The 25587-nt window shown below is 40.7% G+C and overlaps 1 long non-coding RNA gene across 2 annotated transcripts in view; it reads left to right on the forward strand.

The window, feature by feature from the left end:
- Window positions 1-25227, forward strand: part of LOC120371476 — a 164261-nt gene extending 139034 nt beyond the window's left edge. Inside the window, exons 5-6 of one of the 2 annotated variants that reach the window (XR_005584388.1) lie at window positions 22318-22516; window positions 23165-25227. This is a non-coding gene — a long non-coding RNA (uncharacterized LOC120371476). The remainder of the gene's footprint in view (window positions 1-22317; window positions 22517-23164) is intronic. The other variant, XR_005584389.1, reaches the window with a different exon arrangement.
- The last annotated feature ends 360 nt before the right edge of the window (window positions 25228-25587 follow it).

The raw sequence follows: 25587 nt of genomic DNA on the forward strand, positions 1-25587 counted from the left end.
ATGGATACATACATTGTCTGCCAGAGTTGTTCAGATGTTGCATTGGGAGATTGTATCTCAGTGATGTCTTGGCACAATGTGAAGGTAACTTATTTTTCTTCTTTTCAGATACAAGGGTATTTTCATTTGTGGAGTGGGTTACTCTGTTTATGTGTTAGAATGACACAGGCACTTCAAAACCAGGGAATGTATTCTGCATTAGGTGGAATTTTCATTTTAATGGGAGGGGAACCAGCACAAGCCATAAACTTCATTGGCCAAAATATTGTCCCTAAATGAGGAATTACTGTACGGCTAACCATCTGAAATACACTTAAGTTCTCAAATTATCCATTTCTTATCTGTATCTGTAGAAGCCAAATATTTGATGTAAATGGATTCACATTCACAAATAATTTATTGCTCAGATTGTCTGACCTATGTTACCTGCTTTTTGTATGGGCATTGTCCATTTGACTGGAAATGCTCTTATCTGAACTGATAAGCACGTTCCAAGCTGAAAAATAAATATATAGCTTTAAAATTTAATTATTCTACATGTTCTGCCACATAGTCAACTAAAGGTACCAACATTTAAACTGGCATTAAGATAACACAGGGACAATAATGAAAATTTAAAGTGATCACATTTACTTTCAGCGCACAAAGATGTTATCTATTCAGATAACAGCTGAAAATAAATGACAAAGAAGAACATTGTGAACAGGACAGTTGTCTTTGCTATTCATGCACTATCTAAATAACCAGTAAACTGTTTGTCATTTAAGAGTTACGTAAAGGTGAGAGATATGCCAAAGATAATACAATTCTGCACCATAATAATTTCACAAGATGGAACAATACAGACTGTAGCGAAAATAACTTTTTGTATTTAATAAACTAGCCCAGTTCAGTACAAGCATGTTATCTAAGTTAGGTGAGAATGTTAAAGATAACACTCTAAATTCAATCTCGGTGCAAATCCATTGCATTAAATAGATTTAACACCAGAGATGGATTTGACTAGTACACTTAACAGGAGGAAAAGGAATATATTTTTGTGGTAGCATCTACCAATACTGTCTGACTTGGGTGGGAAGCAATGTTCCAAGTTGGGGCTGGGGCTGGTTCCTTGATTTTGAGTAGACTTTTTTTCAGACTCACATAAAACAGAGGTGTCAAAGACATTTTTATCGCCCAGTCCATCTCCTTGAAAATGCAGGTTTTCCACTACAGTACGTATTTTTAAATTTTCCCTATTCTTAAAGGTATCACTAGATGAGGCCCCTACCACGTCAGTTGGGAGATTGGTCCATGACCTAACAGACCTCACAGCTAAGATGACACACTTCATGTCACTTACGCTCAACCCCCAAGAAAGAGAGAGTTAGAAATTTTGTCTAAATTGACATGTTCCCACAGAAAGTTTCAGTTTTGATTAAGTGGCATTTTCTGGTGGAAAATGTTCTGTTGGAAAATTTTTGACCAGCTCTAATTGCACCCCAGTGCATCTTTTCTATCCTAAGTACTATTTGTGACCTTATATTTTATGTCAAGGGTCAGTCCTAAAGTTTTAGCAACAAGGAGTTTCCAAGCATCACCAAAAAGGCTCTGTGACTGTACTAGAGCTTGTTTCTTCTGGATTACTGAAGCATGAAGGTGTGGTTCAGATTTGCCAGGAATTAAATACAGATAAAGAATTGCATTCTCTTTCTTCTACTTTCTTTTCAATATTTTTGGTTCCAATATTTTACATGGTATTTTCATTTGAGATTTGTACACTCCCCATATATTTTAAGAACATAAGAACATACTCTTCTAGTATTTTTCCATGTAAATATGACAAAGCATAAGAGCATCTTTATGAGCAGGGGTTGTTAGGTCACCTTTTACTAGGGTTGAGACCTTTATGGAGAGGAATTCTGGGAGTTGTAGTTTGCCAATTTCCCAGAGGCCTCAATGTGACTGTCCTGGGGATATATAAACAATTGCTTTAGGATCACAAGGAGAGGACCCCTGAATCTTGGAACCTGAGGGTAGGTTTCTCAACAGGAAGTGCTAGAAGACCAGGGCTGATGAAACCTGTTCCCTGCCAAGAGAACTAAGGAAGCATTGAGTACAGAAAGAGGTCAGGGGTGAGGGGGGAGAACCTGGGAGGAGGCATGACAGATAGTGGAGCAAGAGGAAAAAGGCAACATAGCACGGTTGTGGGCTGGAGTCTGAGTGGTGGTGTTAGTCCTTGTTTAGAGGCCTCAGGCTGGAGCTTCCATTGAAGAGGTGAGGAAACTCCCTCCTGGCCCCTGTGTGCTGAAAACATTTTGGACAAAAAAAAAAAGAAAGTTCAGCCACATATTTTCAGGGTTTTGGTTTTCCTATGAAAATGAGAACATTTTCAAGGAAAACAGACACTTTTCTGTGAAATATTTTCATTTTGTCAAAAATCCAATGTTTCATTAAAAGACTGATGGACAATTTTTCTCCAGCCTTAGTCTTTAATCTAATGCTTGCTCACTCACTCCATGTGTGCTGGTAGCTGTGCATTCGTTAGGAAATGAACTCTGACCACCAACTTAGTTTGTATGCATTAGGCTGTGAAGGCGTACTTGTATTGTAGCTACTTCCATTCACAATAGAGCTGAAGCAGATTTACTCTGTGAACTGTCAAGAAGTGAAACACTCTATTGGAGGTTTATAATGACTGGTTAGACAAACACCTGTCAGGAATGATGTAGGTATACTTAATCCTGCCTCAGAATGGGAGTATATACTGGATGACATTTTGAGGTCCCTTCCAGCCCTACATGTCTATGATATTCCATTACCACTTTCCTCAGTCATCCAGTCACCTATTTAATTCAAGGTAACCAGACATTGCTTTGTGCCAGTAAATACATCATTTTTCTAGGGGTTATTTTTTGTATGTGATATAAAATAAGTTTCTGGTATAGTAACCAGTAGAATGTTAAATATTACCTCAGAAGTGCCTTAAGACTCATAGACACTGATCCACTACTGTGAAACTAATTCTAGTTCGCAGTTCTTAAACACTTTAATTCCATTGCCTGGGCTTGATTCAGCAGGGACTACTTCTGACTTTCCAGCACAGAGGAGTTTGCATATTGATTTAAGGCAGTAGCTCCTTCTCCCTCCACCACACGCCTCCCTTTGGTTTATTCTCTCCTTCCTTCTCACAGATTTTTGACCCTGATTTGTTAAGCAATCTATATCGTGATCAAACGGCACACAATGAATTTTTCAGCTTGCAGTCACACATCTGCTCTAGCTTGTGGTTGAGTGCAGGTTTCCACAAACGTTTGTTTTTTTTTTTAATTTGTATGGTCTCCTTCCCATGATAAGCTCAGTGATCTTTATTCCTACTTCATTAACTTGGAGAAAGAAAATAAACACTATTTATTTTGAAAATGTAATTGAATTTCAGAAAAAAAAAATCTCATTATGCCAGGCAAGGGCTTGAACATAGACTCCTTTAATTTTTTCTAATGAGTTAAATAAATTGTCTAATACAAGATTGTTTCAGGTACAATAGACCAGAAAATACTCAGACAAGAAGTTTAGCAAGGCATAATTAGTAAGCTGTTAAAAGGACCCTCTTTGTGTAGCAAGTCAGAATGAGTGCTTTAGTTTCAAATTAGTTTTTGGATATTAGGAGCTTAATGGCTATGGAATTTTAACAGTATCTCAGTCTTTACATTTAAATAAGCAATAGTGAGAATTTTAAAGGGCATATACAGGAAGCTGTAAGAAACATTAAAAATGAACTTCCTTCTAGCAGAAGAATTCATAAACTATCACAAAAAGAGAACATTTTGTAACGTGCAAAATATTCCTAAGAGTAGGTTGCATTCATTATACACTCCATTAGTAAGCACTGTTGGTACAGTTAGACGTTTCAGTGCCAGATCTAAGTTCAATGCCAGTAGAAGGTCATTGGAGAAGAAATTGTATTCCACATCACTATGACTTTATGATCTATTGCTCATTTTACCATTTGAACATTGGGAGAGAAATTTTATAATCCTGAAGTTATTAGGATTAGCTGCTTGGAGTGTTGTAATTTACAAAAAGTTTCTAACATACCTCATTTTTATTTTTTGAGCTGGGAAGAATTTATCAAGCAAAAATACTGCATACTGTATATGTGCCAAAGTACCTTACAGGAGATTTGAATACCTCTGAACACAGCAGTGCCAGAGCCATATTGAACCGAGTATGCCCGTCTTAAACTAACAAACAAAACACAGAATTTTTATTTTAAAATGAAATAACCTAGACTAGACAAACCAGGCCTTTTAAAACTTTCTCTGTTCTGCACGTCTGATCTCACAGTGTTTATCTTAATGGGGCGCAGCCTTTATGCAGAGTAAATATTTTAGTGCAATGACTATGTAGCTGTCAGTGAATCTGATGACCTGCTTAATTGTTATGTGGCCTCCCATAATAAAAGGACAAAACCAGAGGAATTTTGGCCCGGTGGGTAGGGCACTAGTCTACAACTTGGGAGGCCAAGAGTCAATTCCTCTCTCTGCCACAGGCTTCCTCTCTCTGCCACAGGCTTCCTGTGTGACCTTGGTTAAGTCACATTGCCTCTGTGCCTCAGACTCCCATTTCACAGATGGGGGGGTAGTACTCCCCTATGTCCCATGAGTGTTGAGTATAATAAATAGATTAAAGACTGTGAGGTGCTCAGATACTAAGGTACTTGTCTGGCCTGTGTTACCAGAGATACAAAACATGTAATTTTTTCATTGCAAGAAACTTGCACATTATCATAATATTAATCTCTCTAGCAACTAACTTCTCTGAAAACTCGGTCCTCCAAATATTGGTCACTACTCGCACATGACACCCGTACTGAGCCAATGTGGCTCCTAGGGCATCAAGCTCTGCTCACCGTCCTTAACAGCAAAGGGCATGATAGTCACCAGCCCCTTTGCAGGTGTGCAAAGGAGGGAAGGCACAAGAAGCCTCTCGCCCTCTCTTTCCAGACCCATGTAAGTGCTAGTCACAATTACAGTTCTTATGCTCTTGTGCATATGGGAAGTTTGCTCTAAGCCAGCACCACTGCAGTGATTAGCGTCCACACAACAAGTGGAGGGAGTAAGGCCATGGAATTAACTAAAGTTGGTGCAAAACAAAAACAAAAACCAAACCCACAACAACTAACTAACCCCTTCCCTCCACCAAAATAAACAAAACCAAAACAGGAAAATAATTTTGAGGTTCTTTCTGTTTCACAGTGAGCAACCGGTCCCTTTTTACTTATTTTTTCCTGTTTCAGGCCAGCCTGTTTCAATAAGAAAACATGGCTTTTGGTACAGTAAAATGCATGTGATTGCAATAAAAAAGGTTTACAATATTGTGAAAAACATTGGCATAAATACTTTTTTATTAAAAGTTTCAATTTTTGGGGGGGAAGACCATTTTTCAACAAACTTCTTGCACAGAAATTGTTACCAACTCTAATGGTAAACGCTCCTTCACGCTAGCCAGAAGAGTTGGCCCTGTGCACTGTGGTGAATCACTTGCTGAACCCAATCTAGGGCTGGGGATCCCCATAGTTGCACGGCCTAATTATATATTTGGCCACCTTCATTTTTGAATGTATTAAGCACCCACTGAAATCAGTGTGGTTTGTGGATGCTCAGTACTGATCAGTCTCAGTCTACTTATTTAGGTGTCTAAATGTAGATTTAGCTGCTGGAATATAGACACTCGTCTATGAAAAAGTTGGCTTTATTCACTGAAGCAAACCGCTTCATGCATGAGGCAATAATACAGGTTTTTCAAGATGAATGCACTCTTAAATATTTGTTGTTCCTAGGGCCCCTAAACTCTCTATTGGGTTAACATCCTTCATTTGCAAAAAAAAAAAAAAAGTATATTTAGAAAAACAATACAGTTCCAGTACAAGGGAATCCATGAGACTGGGTCTCAGTGACATACCATGACTGCAGGAGCACAGGAAAACATAGTGAATGTGCCATCCTTAGATTGGGTCTAACATTCCACTATTGGTTGCGTGGTCCTGGGGCCCTGCAGCTCCTCCTTCAACATCACCTGCTTGGACTCTAGCATTGGCACGACTAGCCTAGAGTAGTTCTTTGCAGGCAGGGCAGTGCAAGAACCACCATCGTGAGTGGCCATCATGACGTGAGAAGGCATGGGGAGGGAGAGAAGTTCCTTAAGCTTAAGCATTTAGCACCTGACTGAAAATTTTGGCCTAGATGAAATGCTTGGAAATTTCATGCATTACCCCTGAGAAAAGTCAGGAAACCAACATAATTGATGGCTATTGCATGCTAGCAGTTGTTGACCAGTGGTGGTGGAGAAAGAGATTTAATGGAATTTAAGGCACTGTAAATGAACTCGAACTTCCATGTGAATCAACAGCAGTTGTTCCAAACCCTAGGGAACACTCCCGGTGGGATTTGTACAGCCTTGTTTTCTTCTATAGCATTACAAAGGCTTAATTTGCCATGCTACAGATTTATTCCTGAAGAACTCTCATCCAATATGCATGGAAAGATGTCAGCTTAATGAAAGAAGTGCAGAGTTGATAGATACAGATTAGGTATTAATTAGCTGGACACCAGAATCATCACTGATCTCCAACCTTTCCTTAGGCTAAACGCCATCTCTGGCAGCTGGATTGCATTAAAAGAGCTGTCTGCTAAAACCCAGTGACTGGCATCTGTTCTTGAGTCTGCTCTTCGTAACATCTCTGCCCTTTTCTGATATATTTCACATCTAAAGATGAGGCAGCCTCCTGGAGAAACTCAATAATTTATCTCTAGGAAATGTGTGTGTAGCCTAAAAGGAATACATAAGTAACCATGTTCAGGTATGGTAAATCCAAGCCTCTATATAATTTTAAGTGAGGGGGTTGCAGTAATGACGTGAACTATGAGACAAAGCAATGGCTTTATTCCAAAGTTTCTTTTCATTGTCTACTTCAGTATTGCCAACCTGAAACATTCAAAAATCATGAGTCAGGCCTCCCAAAATAATGAGAATAGTTTTTAAATAACATGGTTTTGAAGCCAATAAATTTGGGGATCTGTTTATTTGCCTTTTGGTGTAGAAGTATTTAGGGTTCCAAGCTTTTTTCAGCAACCACAAGCACTACAGACTTGCTGATATCCACACGTAATAACCTAATTCCAGTGGCAACCACAAGCACTACAGACTTGCTGATATCCACACGTAATAACCTAATTCCAGTGGCAACCACAAGCACTACAGACTTGCTGATATCCACACGTAATAACCTAATTCCAGTGGCTGGGGCTTTTGTAAAAACAGCAAATATCATGAGGCTTATGATGAAATCATGAGTTGGCAATGCGGCTATTTTAATATAGTGAATAATGTAGATCTCTGTGATGGAGTAGCATGGTCAGCTGCCATCACATCTCTCCGCTGACAAGTTACACCATCACCAAAAGAGTAATGAAGTAGCACGTATAGCCATGTCTACACTTCAGTATTAGAGGGCTCGATCCAATGCCTATATGGGAATGGGAATATTTCCATTGACGTCCAGAGGCATTGGATGAGGCCCAGAAATTGTCGCCTGAGTGTCCGCTCTATTACTAGTTTCATTTCAGTAGAACTCCATTGACTTCAGTGGACTTACACTGGCATAAAACTGCTGTATAGGAGTAGAGAATGTGTACTGTGTATAGAATGCTAGAGAAAAGGGATTAAGAAATATGTAGGAAAGGTAGGAATAAAATATCTGTCAACATAGTAGGGCTGAGCAAAAAGAAGCAACAAATCAGTGGGTTGTAACTCCTGGGAGGGGAGAAGCTCATAAAAGGCAATCAAAGGGGCTGCAAGGCATTGACAATTTTATTACAATCTAAAGCAAAGAAAATCTCTTTCCCATCCCCCACCTCCCCTTACCCTTCAAGGTCAAGGATTCTCTGTCAACCTATTGAAACACAAACACAAATAAATTATATAGCCTCAGCACTCTTAGCATTGAGAGTTACATTTATTATAGAAGATTAAAAATAAGGGGCTCACATTTATTTTTGATTTCGAATAAAGGGGATGCCAACCTGAAAAAGCTGAGAAATGCTGTACTAGATCTTACTTTAAATGTCTCAGAGGTGGCTCACTCTAAGGCTTCTTGGCACAAAGCCTGTAGACTTCATTCAGTCCTTACTCAGGCAAAACTCTGATTAACATCAACAGGAACTTTGACTGAAAACGGGCTGCAGAATTTTGCTCTTTATTATTTGTCAGATTTTTCCTGGCAACCTGAAACTTCCACTAACCTTTGTTTAATCCTTTATGTTCTTGTAAACCCAAATGAAGTAAGAGAGTTTGTTAAATACTGCCAGCGTATCTTGCACATTAATATGCATGTTGAAATGGCCTTTTTAAAGCATCTGAATAGCATCTGGCACCAAATAATTTTTTCTGACGATGGCTATATTGCATTATCATCTGAATTACGCTCCTTAACCGGTTCAATTAGTGTAATTCAAACCTCATTTGGCAAGATGTTTCTTTAAATCTGGCTGGAAAACTAGTACAGTACTAGTTACACGTACACTTTATATTTAGGAATTTTATAAATAAGTTATATGCTCTTAAAAAGTAGTCTTGCTTCATATTTAAATCTGGCCTAAATTTTAACTTGCTGTAATTCCAGCTGCACACATAGAAGCCTAAACTGTTGGCAGAATGGTACAAATCAAATAGTATTGATGCCAATCCTCAGGACAGAATCTCTCACTTCTCAACAGACGTCTGCCTACCTTAGAACCAGATACTAAATTCTGACATGGACAAAGTACCACACTAACAACTCAGAACTTGCTTTACGTGTATGCAGGCTTCTTGGGTCTAGTTGAATGGGAGTCAACAGGGCCCATTTACTCCCTGTCCTGAGCATGGTGATGGGGAATGGTGGGAGCTCTATCTACTGGACAAAGCAGGTGAGTCAGTATGGGGCAGGCAATGATTTACTACTGGCCTTTATCAGCTGTGAACTATTACTCCCTGAGAGCAAGGAGAGACCAGGGAAGGAATTGCAGGTTGAGGCTGGTCCTGGAGTAACAGTGCTTCCTAGTGCTGCGCCTGGCATGGTGCAGTATTCATCCTTTGCTGGGATCCACGCTCTTGGTCACCATCTATCCCGTGTGATGCATTTAGAACATTTGTATTCAAGTGAAGAAACCAGTCATTTGAAATCTGTCAAAATGAAACATAAGCATTTCAAAAGAAATACCTTCACATCCACACTACTATTATCTCCTTCGGGGACAAGTAGCCTACTGCATGACACAGCTAGGGGCTAGTTTTCACATTCATACAAAGGCTAGCAAAGTCTTTGAGACTTTCTCAGTCACGTTACTGGACGTTTTGAATGAGTAAAGACTGCAGGCTTGGGCCTACAATTACCATTGCCGTTGTCCTTCTTACAGAAGATAATTAAGCAACACAGGAAAATCTGACTGAAGGAGAGAGATATCAAGATATACCATAACCTGAAGGAAAATGGCTGTAAACTCAACTTTATCTCAGCTACCACCTCCGCCCTGCTGTGCTCTTAAGTTTTGTGGCACAGACAGCCTAGGCAAGGGTTCCTCTGGCCTGTCTTTCTTGGTCATTGTTAAAAAGTGACCAGTATGAGAAGGCTATTTCAAAAGGTTGGAGGATCTTCAGTCACCTACTCTTCTACAGTCTGATCCAGTGCACACTGAACTGTTAACTTAGTGGAGAATGGATTGGACTCAGAAGAGGCAGCTTGTTGCCATTTAAAGTGTCTTCCTCCTCTTCTGGTACATCCAGCCATGCAGATTGCTCTGCAGTGCAGAGTTGGCTTAGCTGCTCAGAAACATAGAGTTGTCTGTATCATATCCCAGCCTCTGGCTGGCTGGACACAGGTATGGTGTGTTAATGGCAGTCAGGACTCCCAAATGGTCTTCTCTGCTTTTATTCCTCTTGCTTTCCCTATCTGCTTATCTATTTTCATGGTCATGTTTTGCCATTTATTTGTTTGCACAAGTAAAATTAAATTTCCCTGTTTTCTCCTCCTCTTTTATTTCCCCTGGTTGTTTTACATGGTGGCATCTGTATAACGCTGTAATTTTAATTACATGTTTAGCATGCAAATTGATAAGATAAGCTTGGGAGAATGCAGTAAAAAGCCAAGACAAATTTAAACAACTGTCCCAGGGTGTCTGTTAAAAGTTCTACAGTTTACCACCTTGCTATTTGACAGCACAGAGCATCTCTTCCCCTCCTCAGGAATTATGCATATTCACATACACACCTAAAAGTAAGAAAACAAATATAAAGGTATGGAGACAATAGTATGGGTTATTTAATTCAGTTAGTGCCTACTACTATCTTAGAAACATATGGATTCAGATAAGAAGATACGTCATTCAAAATTAGGGAGAAAAGTTTTTTCTAGCAACACTTTAGAATCTGAATTAATTAAACAACCTAGGCACACTTTAAAATCTAGAACTACTAGTAAACTGCATACACGGTACACTACTATCATATATGGTGTAGTGTGCATATATATGTTGCAGATGGTCTATTACTGCATAGCTCCATATGCAAGGAAGGCTTTTCCAATGCCCAGGTGCATTTTAAGCACATTGGTCTTTCTGCTATGTGGGGGTGCAATCTGCATCTGATATCAGAATAGGTAGCTTCACTGTTGCCCAGCAACCGCTTCTCAAATACAGTTGAGGGTGGAGCTCCAAGTTGTTTTCTTCCAGTTCTGCAGCCCAATGGGCTCTGACAAATCTAAAATACTCTCTCCACTGCGTTTCCATTGATGGGGAAATATCTGGGCCCAATTCTTGGATCCAGATCAGCTGTGTTCAGTGCAGGGCCTGAAATGAGACAAAGGTGGCTATGTATCACCGTTATGCCCCTGATATTGGACTGCTCTAATTTACCAGTATGTTTACCAGTTAATAATAACCTCCAAAGGAATGCATATACTTGCTAGCCAGGGATTGCAGGAGTAGAGAATCACCCTACCCACAACTTCCTTCTCCTTGCTCCTGCCCCCACACTGTGTTACAAAAGGGATAGTGTGTAGCTGGCAGAAATCCTCTGGTGGCTAGTTAGTCATTTTAAAATTCATTTACACCACTGGAGAAGCACAAAAGGATCAGAATAGGGGCCAGGATCTGGTTTTCTGAAGCAATGTGGCTGTTTTCCTAGCAGATCCGGTACCCATTCTCACTTTATTTTCAGATTGCTGGATAACTGTTTCTTTGTCTTCCGCTTTTATTTTAGACTCATCTCTGGCTTTTCCCTGCATGTTCTTTCACTGAGGGTCAGGCCACAAGCCTCTGCAGCGATATGGGTTTTAACTGAATATTATAGACATGCATCTCAGGAATGAGGCTCTCTTTTGGCTTGGTTGAACTGACCTGAAATGGGTTCTTGGCTTTCCTGGCTCTGATGGCATCATATGACATTTCACTCTTCAAATAGGCTCGAGTGCTCAAAATGCAGGGATAACTACAGAAATGAAGGCTTGGTCAGAGCTGATCTTAAAATTACAGCTTCTGTGAGACTCCCACGGGATGGGGTCCACTGGGTGAAAAGAGATTTTCCACAAAAAGAGTGTGAGAAACAGCTTATTTTCTGGCAAGCATTAAAGCAGGGAGTGAGTGGAGTCAGGCCATGACATGTTGAATGAGGAGGATAATAACTAGGCCTAATTCACTTTGTAAGCTGTGTAGCTTGGAGGCGGCAGAAGAGAGATTCTTTAAATGGCTGATCTAATCTCAGGATCAAATTCTCCATGGATAGTTAAGAGTGTACCCTTAATGTAGAACTGCATGGGGTGCATAGGTGCTGGAGCTAGGGTTGCTAGGGATGCTTCCGCACCCCCTGGCTTTAAGTGGTTTCCATCATATCCAGGGTTTGTAGATTGGTTCAATGGCTCTCAGCACCCCTAGTATTCAAATTGTTCCAGCGCCCCTGATGGTGTGCATGAAGTCTCCCAAGCTTTACGTGTAGTCATTAAAAGCAGAGATTATGCTAGCTCCATTGTCTAGAGCACTACTTTCCAAGCAAGCCCACAAATATCTCAGAAATGATGTTTTCCAAGTGCTTGCTGTGGAAAATCTCACAGTAAAGCACAACTGTTCACCCAGTGAATTCCTTGCCTATCCCTGAAGGGGCTGTACTGCTTTACGTCCACCTGCCTGCAATAAAATAGCAGCATCATGCATGTTCCATCAGTTCTTGCTTAATGTCAAACCCTTCATATATACTGCCCCAGAGCTAACATTGGTCAGAAAGACTCCTATTGACCTCAGAGGACATAGGTTCAGACTTTGTGTTATCATCTCCCTGCCTCCGGCAGACAGAGGTGCTTGAACAATTTGTATACGGGGGGTGCTGAGAGCCATTGAATCAAACTGTGAACCCTGTGTATGATGGAAACCACTTCAAGCCAGGGGGTGCAGTAGCACCCCAAGTTCCAGCACCTATGTTCCTTACTGCCTGCTCCATCATGGTAGAGAATTCCACCAGCCTCTCTGAATCATAGACCTGGAACTTGAATATTGTTCTTAGTTTGGGGCCAGGGATTAGATGTTCGTAAAACAATTTATATTTCCTGAAATAATACAAAAATAAATTTCATCTCACAAATGAATTTGGCGACAGTTTTGCTAGCTTTTCTTTCCAACCAATCTTGGACATGCATGAAGATACAGAGTGCTGTACATTTCCCTTTTCCTTCCTGGTTCAAAGTTCTTTCTGTTTGCATTTGCTACTTCAAATATCCCATGTTGGCACAGCAGAGAGTAATGGGCGTACCTCCATCTAGCAGAAACAGAAAGTTGCCTTATTGGCTCAAGGATAATGGAGCGTTATGGTAGTAAACATCACTTGTATATTTGTACTTTATCTTACACTGAGGAAAAATCAACTCTTCCCAGTTTAATTGTTGCCCTTGTCTCTGATATGGCTTTTCCTCAAATTCTCTCTCTTAAGACAATGCAGATGCAATATAATTAGGGATGCGCAATAACAAGCAACAAAAATATAAATATCACAAGAGATGTATGGTTCAACAGTGCACCATGAAGGTAAATGACATTTAAAAAGCTACAGTATACTCTGCACTTTTAAACCACTTTCCCTCCTGTTATCCCAGATAATTTTCTAAACATTAATTAACTTAGATTCACAACACCCTGATGAGATAGGCAAGTATCTTATGTGGTGATTGTAGATTAAGAAACTGAGGCATATAGAAGTCAAATGATTTTCTAAGGTTATCAAGGACACGTATGGCAGAATTTGGATATCATACCACACTGCTTCCGACATGTGCATTAGCCACAATATTATCTTTAAGAGAGAACAAGAAGCTATTCTTCCTCTTATGACCTAACTGTTGTGGAGCCTGATTTAAAGCCCATTGAAGTCAATGGAGGATCAGACGCTTAGTAAAGCTAGAAATTTAATGTAACAAAAATGTTTTGTTTTGCTTTTTGTAGAAAAAAACATTGACAAATAGTTGTTTAACAGATATGCTATTTTTCTCAGGCCCTTCCAAAACTAAATTAATATTGAAAGCCACATAACCTCTGGATGAAACAATATTATGCAAATGTTGAATCTAAAATAGCACGTAGATAAAAACTGGTACATTTATTTGTTTTAGATTTCACTAGGTCATGTACAACATTACAATGAAATAAAACAGACTCATTCAATACGTTAACAGTCTACCTCTAAATTCCATACTGAAAGTCCAAATTAGTCACTTCCATAGCAAATCTAGTAAGTGATGTTACATTTGTACCAGTATGACTGTGTCCCCTGGTTTACAAATTGTTCTCCCTTTTTAAAAGCTGTTAAGTATGCAGAAGTTGCCTGAGCTATATGGACTTCCTCATTAGGCTGATGAACTTCAAAGCATTTGGGGCACCTTCCAAGTTTGAAGGAAAGACACATCATGCATTTCAATTGATGTTGGGCATAAAAGGGACACATTCAGAACGTAATGTTCCAAATACTTCACCTCATCTTGACTACAAGGACACCTAAATCCTCTCGTGGCAAGTCACTCTTTCTTTTTGCATTTGTTAAAGCTATAAACTTACTTTTTCCTCTAGACAAGGCCTCTTTTGTGCCAAATTTGTCTTAAATATAATATATTTTATATAGGTTCTTATACTGTACTCATTGCTGTAGTACAGGGATTGGCAACCTTTGGCACACGTCCCATCAGGGAAATCTGCTGGCAGGCCGGGCTGGTTTGTTTACCTGCAGCGTCCGCAGGTTCGGCCCATCGCAGCTCTCACTGGCCACGGTTCACCATTCCAAGCCAATGGGGGCTGTGGGAAGTGGCGTGGGCCGAGGGATGTGCTGGCTGTCACTTCCTGCAGCCCCCACTGGCCTGGAGTGGTGAACCACGGACAGTGGGAGCAGCAATTGGCTGAACTGCGGACGCTGCAGGTAAGCAAACCGTCCCGTCCCGCCAGTGGATTTCCCTGACGGGACGTGTGCCAAAGGTTGCTGATCCCTGCTGTAGTATCTGAGTATCCTCCAAAAGTGCATTGTAATAGGGTGGTTTGCCTCTTTAAGAGCCAGAGGCCTGGGTCCAGTCTCCCTAGTTACTAAGGAGGCACTCCTGAACAGGGACCTGAAGATTCCCTATAGAGCAGGGGTCGGCAACCTTTCAGAAGTGGTGTGCCGAGTCTTCATTTATCCACTCTAATTTAAGGTTTCGCGTGCCAGTCATACATTTTACGTTTTTAGAAGGTGTCTTTCTATAAGTCTATAATATATAACTAAACTATTGTCGAATGTAAATTAAATAAAGTTTTTAAAATGTTTAAGAAGCTTCATTTAAAATGACATTAAAATGCAGAGCCAGGACCCGGGCAGTGTGAGTGCCACTGAAAATGAGCTCGCATGCCGCCTTTGGCACGCATGCCATAGGTTGCCTATCCCTGCTATAGAGAGTAGTAGGAAGTGGATGGAAGTGAGAGAGCCTGAAAGAGTTTCAGGAACAGCAGAGAAAAGAAAGAGCTGACTGCCAGAGACAGAAAGCCTAGCATTAGCCTATGAGGAATTATCCTAATGGCAGAGACAAAGACCAGCAGGGTACCTGCCTAATGTTCTTTGCGTTTTGGTTGGTTATTTTTGGAAAATACAGTCCTGCTGGAGCAGCTTGTAAGACTGACCTGTATGGAGTTTATTTGGGGAGCCCCGAAGAAGGGGGAAACTGATGGGAGGGGGCCTACAGAGCAACCTCAGGCCATGAAGGGGTGCTCTGGAGGAGACCATGCTTTGACATGCATTCACATGACTAGCATCTGTTACCGGTTGTTTGTTCTCTCATCCTCTCCTCAGGGGGAGAGGTGTGTACAGTGGAGTACCTTGATTTGCAGGGCTTTTTTATGCATGTATGTTAGAGAAAGTAGGCCAGAGAAATGTGCCTTGCACTTGGAGTGGAAGGTGAGGAGGTTTGTGATGGTCCTGGGTTCCTGGGGGCATTCATGCAACATCTCAGACTGGCCCCCCGAGAAAGTTCTGTCTGCTGCACGGAAGTGGAGACTACACAGGTTAACCTCGGATCTAACTCTGGCTATATCTGACTGTGCTCACGTACTTAATAATCTTTGCTCAATCTCCAATTTTCTCTTCTCTAAGATCTTTCTCAGTAGTTTAGACATGTCAGCCACAGACCTTCCAAGCCACCCTAGATATATTTAAGCAAGTGATTGGATGGATGTCTGTTTTTATTATGCATGACTGCTAAAAGACATTTCTTAGGAAGCCTCTTATTTTCCATTTTAATAAGTCTCAGCCAGAAGACAGATTCTCTTATTGATTTTAGTATTAAGAGAATATACTGCAGTTTCAGCTTGGAGGCTTGAGGCAGGGGAAGAGCCTGGCAAGCATTAGTATTCCTTGGACAAAGTTGTTCTGAATGGGCTCTAAAGTACTGTTGCTGGCATGTCTCCAGATCTAACCACTACAAAAGACTGACGCTCATTTTTACTGCTGAACTCTTATGGCCAGCTTCTGTGGCCAGCTTCTACTGACTTCCTTGAGTGAAGCTCTGAAGGTTGGACTTGGCCCTTAGGTTTGAAATGTATCGATTCCTCCTACACCTTAGCATCCCCATCACAGAAGGGTCTGTACTTTTTTCTCTGCATTTTTATAAGTAACAGATAAATGGCCAAACTAGCCTGCTATGCACTGCAAGGGATGTAGCAGATGTGTTCTCCCTGGCAAGGAAGGAATTTTGCTAACCAGGCCTGGAGTCTATGGGCTGAGCTGGAGTTATAGGGTGCCTAGGGTTTGAGATTCATTTTTCTGCCTCCATACGTAGAAATGGCATATACCACAGAGACTGTGTTGCGTGGGGCGGGACATGCTTCCTGTTGGGCAGATGCCAGTGACTTCTGGTGCATGGACCCACACATTCATGGTTCCTCCCTCCTAACCCTGTATTCCATGGTAGGGGAGTTCCTGGAACCTGTTTGTGTTATATATATATCCGGTAGTTGGGTTTATATTGGAAAGTAGAAGAGTATTTGTTTAAAAAGAAGGAAGATAAAAGATGGGGGGCATATTCTGATGGAAATTCCAGGTATATAATACGTGAGGGGGGAAACATGCCTCAGAGCTTTTATGAATCTAATAATTTGTTGTAATGCATTTTCCCTGGACTTTCCACCTGTAAGAGAGAAATTGCTTACTCCAAAGTCAACAGTGCAACATGGCATTTGCATTGCATTTCATTACTTTGGGTTACATGCTAACATACAGTGTGAGGTAACTGGACAGAACTTAACCTCTGTGATAGGGAATCCTGACTTTGAGTACTGAAAGGCTAACGTGAATTGATTTATGAAGGGCATTTTTCCCAGCAGGTGGAAGCAGGCTTCCTTTTTTTCCCCCAAGTGGGGAGAAATAAGAATGTGTTTAATAAATATTCTTGACTGCTTACAGTTCTGGCAGTGAAGAGCATAGGCCACTGTCCCTCAGGTACAATAATCTGCTTCCTGGGAACCCACAGATATATTAAAAATTGAGTATTTTTGCAACCAAATAATACAACATATTGCAGACAATATGCCATGTTGTGCGGTTAAATCACATTTTATGTGATGTGACATGATTTTATACGGATCAATGGGATGTCAACATTGCATAATAATATGTAAGCAGTTTCACGAAGGGGAAAAATTGTGCTCCATTCCAGTTTTAGCTGTTTTAGTCATAAGAATTATGATGTATATAAACCATTGCAGGAGTGGTTGACCCAGATACGTTAAGGGCAGGGTGGAGAGGGGTTCAGATGGAGAAACGTTTAGGGAAGCAAACCATAGCATAGAAGGAGGAATAGCTGGATGGCTTATTTCCTCTTCTTACCCGTGCTCCTTGTCCAGTTATCTTACCTGTCTCTCCATGAGGTGAGCTGTCTACTCCTCCACATAGGCCCTACCAGTTCGAACACGATGTTTGATACAAATCTCTGTGTTATGTAATTGTAGTGTAGCACCTAGTAGTCCCAGCCATGGACTAGGGCCCCTTTATGCCAGGTGCTGTACAAACACAGAACAAAAAGATGGTCCTCATGCCAAAGAGCTTAAAACTAGTTCATGATTCTGGAAACTTCTGTGGGCAGGACCAGAGCCTTAGAAATTAAGGCTGGAATTTTGAGAAGTACCTAAGGGAGTTGGGCAAACCCTAAATATCAATGATTGGCATGGAAAAGACAAGTTGGTGCCTCCAAACAGCATACATGATATCACTGTCGGGTTCTCTTTATTCTTTCTTAGAGGCTTAAATGTGCATATAAGTATTTGGCCGGCAATTGTGGATATGGACCAAATAGGAAGCAATATTTCAAATCAAGCTCCCTGGCATTCAGTGGACAGAGTAACTGATTTCTGTAGCTGCATTTTGCCTGTTGTCTGCACACAAAAAAAAGGCTGAGTTCCAACTTCCATGCTAGCCTCCCACTTTCAGTTCCTCATAACTTCCTCAAGTCAAGCAAATTCCTTTTCAGCTCTCTAATTTAGCATAACAAGAGCAAATGGTTGGAAAAATTCAAATTGTGAGTAAGGCTCAAATGTTTAAAAGTGAGGGTAAGTGACCACTGGAATAATTGACCAGAGGAAAGGAAACATCACTCAAAATCTTTAAATCAAGATTGGCTGTCTCTAAAGGAGATGTTCCAGTTCAGCTATCAGTTATTGGGCATGATGCAGGAATTGCTGGGCAAAATTCTATTGCCTGTGTTATGTACATGACTAGATGAACACAATCGTCCTTTTTGGTCTTAAAGCTGGTGCTTCTATTACATTTCCCACCCTTAGTCTCAGCTGAGAGGTGTGTGTTTTGTTGTTTTTAATTTAAATTGGGCAAAACTGGTTCAACAGTTCTTGCATGGTTTGCTAGGAAGAGTGCAATGATTTCTGGGATTTGTAGTTTCCATGGGAGGCATAAGCCATGAAGGGTCCAATGAACTGCTTTGGCTGCCCCATATCTAAATATTGTGTTGGGTTAGCTAATTGTTGTTGTAAGTTCCTTCAACTCCACTGCATTGAAACAAAGCCTAACCTGGTAACCCAAGGCCTCAAAGAGGCATAGAGATGGACACTCAATTCACACTTCAGTTAAGATCCAGGGAGTTGAGTATTGTGCAGCTCCTTGTGTGGACATTTATGCACATAAGTGAAAAATTTGCATATAACCATAAACTACAGCTTTTAAAACCTTGTGTGGCATCAGTGCTGGGGAAAGGTGTTGGTTTGACAGCCCTGGTAAGTGGCATCCCCTATTTAATTATAGGGAAGCAATAGGACCAAGCTTCCCACTCACACTACACTGCCTCAACTGGAAGTAAGATCTTTGGCAGAGGAAATAAAAAGTAAGTGAAAGTTGTACAACAGCATCTTCACTACTGATGTCTTCCCAGTTTAAGGTGTGAGGGAAATGAACTGAGAAAGGGAGAGAGAGTCTATCATTGAAGTGTTCAGAATTGATGCAGTTAATAGGCTTTGTGTATGTTACTCCCACATGCAAGTTTGAAAAAATTACTCCCTCATCTCTGGATTGCCTGATTCTCTTTTTGCTTACGCTGGTGTAACTCAAGACTGTGCCTATGATTGCCAGTAGAATGATACTGGTGTAACGGAGTGAAGAATCAGGCCCTAAGTGTTCATTTTGTTCAGCAGCTGGTCAGTAAACTAACCTGGCAGCTATTTGAATAGAATCTTTGAAATATTTCAGACTATGATCTTTTCATTCCCTTATTTCTGGCAAGGGCTGATTTTAGTTCATGAATGCTGCAATCACAAATAGAAATGATACAGCCAAAGTCAATTGAGCAGCAATATTGTCATTTCATGGAAGAGTTTTCAGTATTAACAACAGAATGGAATTTATTACATTGCTTACCTTTGGAAACCATCCTTTCTGTTTTCCCTTCCTCCTGGGCAGCTACTTTATGACTCAATAGCCTGGAGTATAAAGATGTGAAAAGGTAATCCTATAACAGTTGGGATTCACCTGCCCTATGGAGGGGGAAAATATCATTCAGCTCAGTGAGAAGCCCAAACACTATAATTAAGATAACACTTCATTTGACAAGTGAATATGGGCTGGACCCACTGTCATTTTGGAGCTGCTATTTTTTTGAGCTGCTATTATTTCTCCCATTGTTCATTTTAAATCTCCTTTACAGCCAAATACCGTTGCTCATTTACTCTGTGGTAGAACACCGCTGATGCTGATCTATGAATCAATCAAACAGGGAGGATATATTAGCAGCAGCGTAGCTGGTACCTTCTTTACACCCAGGGACTAACTGCAAGTGGAAGTCTGATTATCAACTATGATCATGACATTGACTCCACAGTGGAGACCATGAAAGGACTCCATCCCTGTAAAAATAAACTGGGCCTTATTAAAAGAACTATTTACAGAGATTCTGCAACTGCAGCTCTTATTCTAGCCATATGTGCACAAACTGACTTCCTGGTATCTCCTTCAAACTCTTTCCTCCTGCAACCTATGCTCCTCCCTCCCTGACTTCCGCTTCCTATCTGTAGTTGAGGGAGGAGGGTTCTTTTGAGAAGTAGCTCTTTGGGGTTTGGAATCAGGCAGATACTAAAAGTAAGGTGAAGTGATTGGAATTATAAAGAGAGCTTTTCCTCTTGTGATCTGAACATTACAAACATAGCTTCTGTGGAACCGATCCTGTTTTGCTCTCTGTGCCCTGCTGGAGGGAGACTGACTGTTTAGTCTAACAAGACAGTATGAGATGGGCAGCAAAAACTGCTGAGCTTATTTCCAATTTTACATTGTAAACAATAGAGAGTTAATCCTTTTTCTACTCACACTCTTTTTTCAAAGTAACTCTTCAAGGTAAAGGCACAAGATTAGTCACCAGAAGGATTGAGACTAGATCCTCAAAGGTATTTAGGGGCCTAACTTCCATGCAGCCGGGTTCCTGGCTTTGCCAGAGACTTGTTCTATGACCTTGGACAAGTCACTGAAGATCAAATCCTGGTTCCATTGAAGCCAATGGAAAATTTCCTATTGACTTCAATGGAATCAAGAGTCTATCTGTTTTCCCATCTGTAAAATGCTCATAGCATAGAGCTAGCTCGCAAATTGTTGAGAAGCTTGATTCTGTAATGTCAGAAGACATCACAAATGTTAGAAGCGCAAATTATTTTGTTATGTTTGGGCTTTGAGTAATGTGTTAGATACCATGACCAAACCAGAAGAATTAGCCATAAGCTCTGGATTCTCCAAAGCACTTAGGCCTGATTCACAAAAGCCTAAGAACTCATTTCAACCGCAGGAGCGGGAGAGCTGGAGTTTACCTCCAAAGTACAGAAATGAAATCCAGACCAACTTGCACAGAATGCTACTCACATCCAATGTAATGCGTATAGGTAATTCACTGACATATTACAGCTAGATTCTGAGGTTTGGGTGTATGCAGATAACCCACACCTGAAACAAAAATGTAATAGAAATCAGTAAAACTTTATGCAACTGATCCAAAGCTCACTGAAGTTAATAGAAAGTCTCCCAATGGCTCCACTAGGTATTGGATCAGGCCTCAAATTACCAAATATGACTGGCCAAGAACTGTCTCAGCTACTTTCCTTATGTTATACCACTTTCCCTTCCCTTTGTCTCTTTCTGTTTAGCAAAATCTATCACATCATGGGTGCTACGGAAAACAATTTAATAATTATTATTATTTTAGATGTGATTATCTCTGCTAATTTGGACCTTACATTTTTTGTAGGCAAAACAAATTCCCAACCCTAATTGAACGCTAACACAGATCATGCAGTTTGGAATAATTTGCTAGAACATATTATTGTGAATTTGATATAAGAGCTGATTGATTTAACTATGGTATTGCATATGTTTTCTTTCAGGAAATACAAACTAAGATATCAATGCAAATTGCTTTCCTTTTTTTATGATGATTGCTGCCTGGGCTGAATGAGGGAGTTATGTTTGCATATATATCTTATAAATATCATATGCCTGTCAGGATATCTGTTTGATTTAACGCCTGGCAGTCAGACAAATTAATATCAAAGGAGGGAATTAAGGGAGAAAACCACAGGGAAAAAATGATACTGTACAGATAAGAGTTCTGGAGGGAACCTGGCGAAAGATGTTTATTAGGGAATATCCGGGCTAGAATGGTTTATTCTTCCCAAGGCTAAGCATAGGATCAAAGGGAATTCTGACCCTACTGGACTCAGGAAAGAGGGCGTGCCTGCATTGTAGTGTCCCCTGCTGGCTGAGCATGACACTACAGATGCTCCTTGCCTTAGTTTCCCTTAGTTTTCTGTCTCTCCCAAAGATTTACATGACTAAGCCCCATGGCTGGGCTATTCCCAGGGTTCAACTCCCCTTCCAGGTAAACAAATTTCACACAAACAAAAATTCTTCAGTCCCCCTCTGGGCTCAGTTCCCAGCCCCAGTGGGGTACGTTTAAGTTGCTCCTGGATAATCCTGGCTCCCAGGCTTTCCACAGTGGGAGCCACGATAGGCTGAACCTGTGGACGCGGCAGGTAAACAAACCAGCCCAGCCCGGTCCGCCAGGGGCTTTCCCTGAACAAACAGCAGCCCAAGTTTGAGAACCACTGGTCTAAGGCACAGTTTGCCCAGTAGTTGGGACACTGTTTTCATCACTATGAATCATAGATAAGGAGCCCTTTAAAAAACAAAACGTCTACAGTTTGTAAGCAACATAAAACTGTCTTCTATTTTCAATGTCATTAACTATTCCTTTTTCTTTTTTTAAAGGAAGCCTAGTGTGGGTGTGTAACACAGTTTCATGGGGGAAAAAAACACTTTTCTTTTATTTAAACGGAAGAGTTCAAGGTGCCCAAAGGAAAATGTATCGTTATGGTTACATCCTTTCCAGCTGACTGACTATCCATCCAAATTATGTGCCTCTAGAACGCGTACTTTGAATTTTCTCTGTAATGATTGTGGAGCCGTTGTGAGTCATTACTTTCATATTAAGATTTGTTACAAATAAAAAGTTAAGGCAAAATGTTCTATTGTGTCTATATGAATCATACTATTCTCACTAATGGGTACTGGGGAAGGATGGCTTAAAGGATGTGACTGTGGAGCTATATCTTTACGGAACAATTCTTATATGCCAGTGCCCATTCATGGCATATATTTAGAAATTTAAAATTACTCAAAGACTAACCTGTTAAATCATTATTATTTCTTTATTCGGGGGTCACTGGATTGCAGGATTCATTTTGCTGATGTAAAAGAAGCCAGAAACAAATATATTCTTGTGCAAAATGTATTTACAGTCTTTTGGCAGGAATCACATATTGCCAATATATAACTTGGCGTGATTGCAATCTATAAGAGGTAAGCACTGTGCAATGTTTCACATATTGCCCTCATGAATATTCATTTTATGACTTCTGCACTTGGTCTAGAATTGTTGATTCCTCCCCCCACACACACTCCTTTTGATATATTCCTAATAAAATATGCTCTTCATTGGCACTATTTGCCTGGGAGCTGTTAGAAAAAAATATTGTGGATGGAAAGGCTTGTTGCCTCAGTGTCCCTTCAAATTTTCCTCTGTGGAATCCTGATTCAAAGTGTCATTTCCTTTCAGGCTAAACACTTCGAGCTGCGTGATCTATTGAAACGAGTCCACAACCCGGCCTGGTGGTTCTGAGGCCACGGCTCTCCCGTCTACATAATTAAACCACTCTCAACGAGTGTGTGTACGTGTGCTGTTCCTTAGAACGTCTCCCAGCCTGAGGCAGGAGCCCTGCCACTCACCGGTAACAGCTCATTTTGAAGCCTGTTCTCTCCTCCACTGTGAACAGTGGACAGAAACAACAATGAGTAAAATCAGGTAGAAATGGCCTGACAAGTAAAGGGGGAAGGGATGCAGCTCAGTGACGTGTCTGTTCCACTTCTCCCCAGCTCTGATTCAGCAAGCTATTTAATGTGCTTAACTTCAATGGCTGAGATGCTTAGACTCAAGTACTTGACTGACTCCCTGTGATCCCAAGGAAGTCCCTCCATGGCAATCCCATGCAGCTGGGCTCTGCAATAGTTTGCTGGAAGTCAAGGGAGCATGATGAGACAGAACCAGGGAGTATGTTGCCCTCCAAAGCTGAACAATATCTGCCTGGAAGGTAATGCTGTTTGCTGTCAAAGAAGGGTCTGAGAGCCGATGCTACCATAGCTCCGTATGGGAGAGGGAGCCTGAGCCCTGTGGAGGGGCCATCACCCTATGCAGAGACACCAGGATTTCTGGGATTTCAGCTCCTTTCCTCCATGGATCCTCGGGTCTCCCAGTTTTGGGAAGCCCAAACCCCATCCTTCCATGAGGAAATATTAGGCAGAAATTCTGCATAGTGAACCTCATGGAGTTTCCTTGAGTTTTCTTACCTTCCTCTGAGGGTTTTAACACAGCCTGATAAAATATAGGTTTTCATACATATTGGCAAGGAGCAAATTGGAGCAGTGAATCTTCCTATCAAATGACTGAAATGTAGAGTAACAATTTCTGTAACTCTCATGCGTGTCTTACGGGCTTCATTCTTCATGGTGCTAAGCATACCTGTGAAGTGCTGCGGGATCCCTCAGCTTCCGCTGACTTCAATGGGAGTTGGAAGCACTCTGCACCTCACAGTAGTGCTCAGCACTTTCCAGGTTTGGGCCCCAATATTTTACTGATGGGATGAACTGTAATTCAACAATAAGATGTTTTAATTAAATCTACATATTCTCTACTGTATATTAATTGTTTTCTAAAACATGTTTCCACAGTGTTTTTTAGTATTTTCTACAAAAGATGCTCTATAAATGCTGCCAAAATCATCATAAAAACAATATTGAAGGCACACCTATGAGATAAAAATACCCGTTTTGTGTGCATACAGTTTGATGTGCAAATAGTTGTTTGCACACACACATGGGGTAATTATGCATCTACTTACTAGATTTTATGTTCTGTTGGATGTTATGGTGCATACAAATAGGTACGTCCGTTAACTCTCTGCACATACAAAACAAAGGGGCTTAGGAAGTTTGTCTCCAGGTACTTTCCACAAATTGTCCAAATTAGATAATTTGGTCATTTCAGCTTCTAATTTTAGAATCCCTACATTGGTTCCTGACTTTGGAGAATATCTAAGGAGCATTAAACAGGGGAGCAACTCCAGCATGCTGTAGTATATAACGATCACATTGTACTTTCTTTTCACAAAAAAGGATGGTGGACCAGCATCTTCATACACAGCAAATAACTGCCTAACTATACGACAACCTTTTTCCACATCTCCCCAATGTCAGGGCCTGAAGCCATGTTTTCCTTAAAGACAAGAGCTTAACTTTTTTTTTCATATCTCCTTGTCAGAGGTTTGACAGGTCTTTCCCCATTCTCATCTATTATCTATGTCACGTCACTTTTGATCAGTGGATGTGATTGAGAAGTCCTTTAGTGTGTTCGTTCTGCAAATCAAACCCCTCTGCTTTCCACATTCTTCACTACCACTTCATTTGTTTCCCTGTTGATAAGACTGATGCTCTTACCATGTGCAAACAACATTTATAGTTTTATATAGTTCTTGATTGTTTTGTCTCTTCGGTGAGTTTCCCAAACCCTCTTTCCTTTATGTTGCTCTTGTTTTCTGAGCTGCCCTGTCTGTCTTGTTAAGACTTATTCCCCCTCTCTGCTGAGATTATTGGGGTTCGGATTTGATCGCTTCTGATTCTGGCTGTCCTCTAAACTTTTGGAGCAAATTCCAATATGAGTTTTGCTCTTTCTGGATTAAACAATCTACTAATTATGATTGAATGACTTAATATACCATTTTATGCTGTCCTCCACTACTCCCAGAGCTCCTTTGATAGTATTTTCAGCTTGATAGTTTTGATTTGTTGCTATTAAAAATAGATTATTGTTGCTACCTTGTATTTTACTAAGTAGAATTTAGTTTGCAGTCTACAGGTAATTTATGAAGTTCACCATCACTTTTAAGGATGACGCAGATGTACACATATATCTAGCACTGTTTTTTT

The sequence above is a fragment of the Mauremys reevesii genome, linkage group 9 (genome assembly GCF_016161935.1).
Source record: "Mauremys reevesii isolate NIE-2019 linkage group 9, ASM1616193v1, whole genome shotgun sequence".
In the NCBI taxonomy this organism is placed as follows: Eukaryota; Metazoa; Chordata; order Testudines; family Geoemydidae; genus Mauremys; species Mauremys reevesii.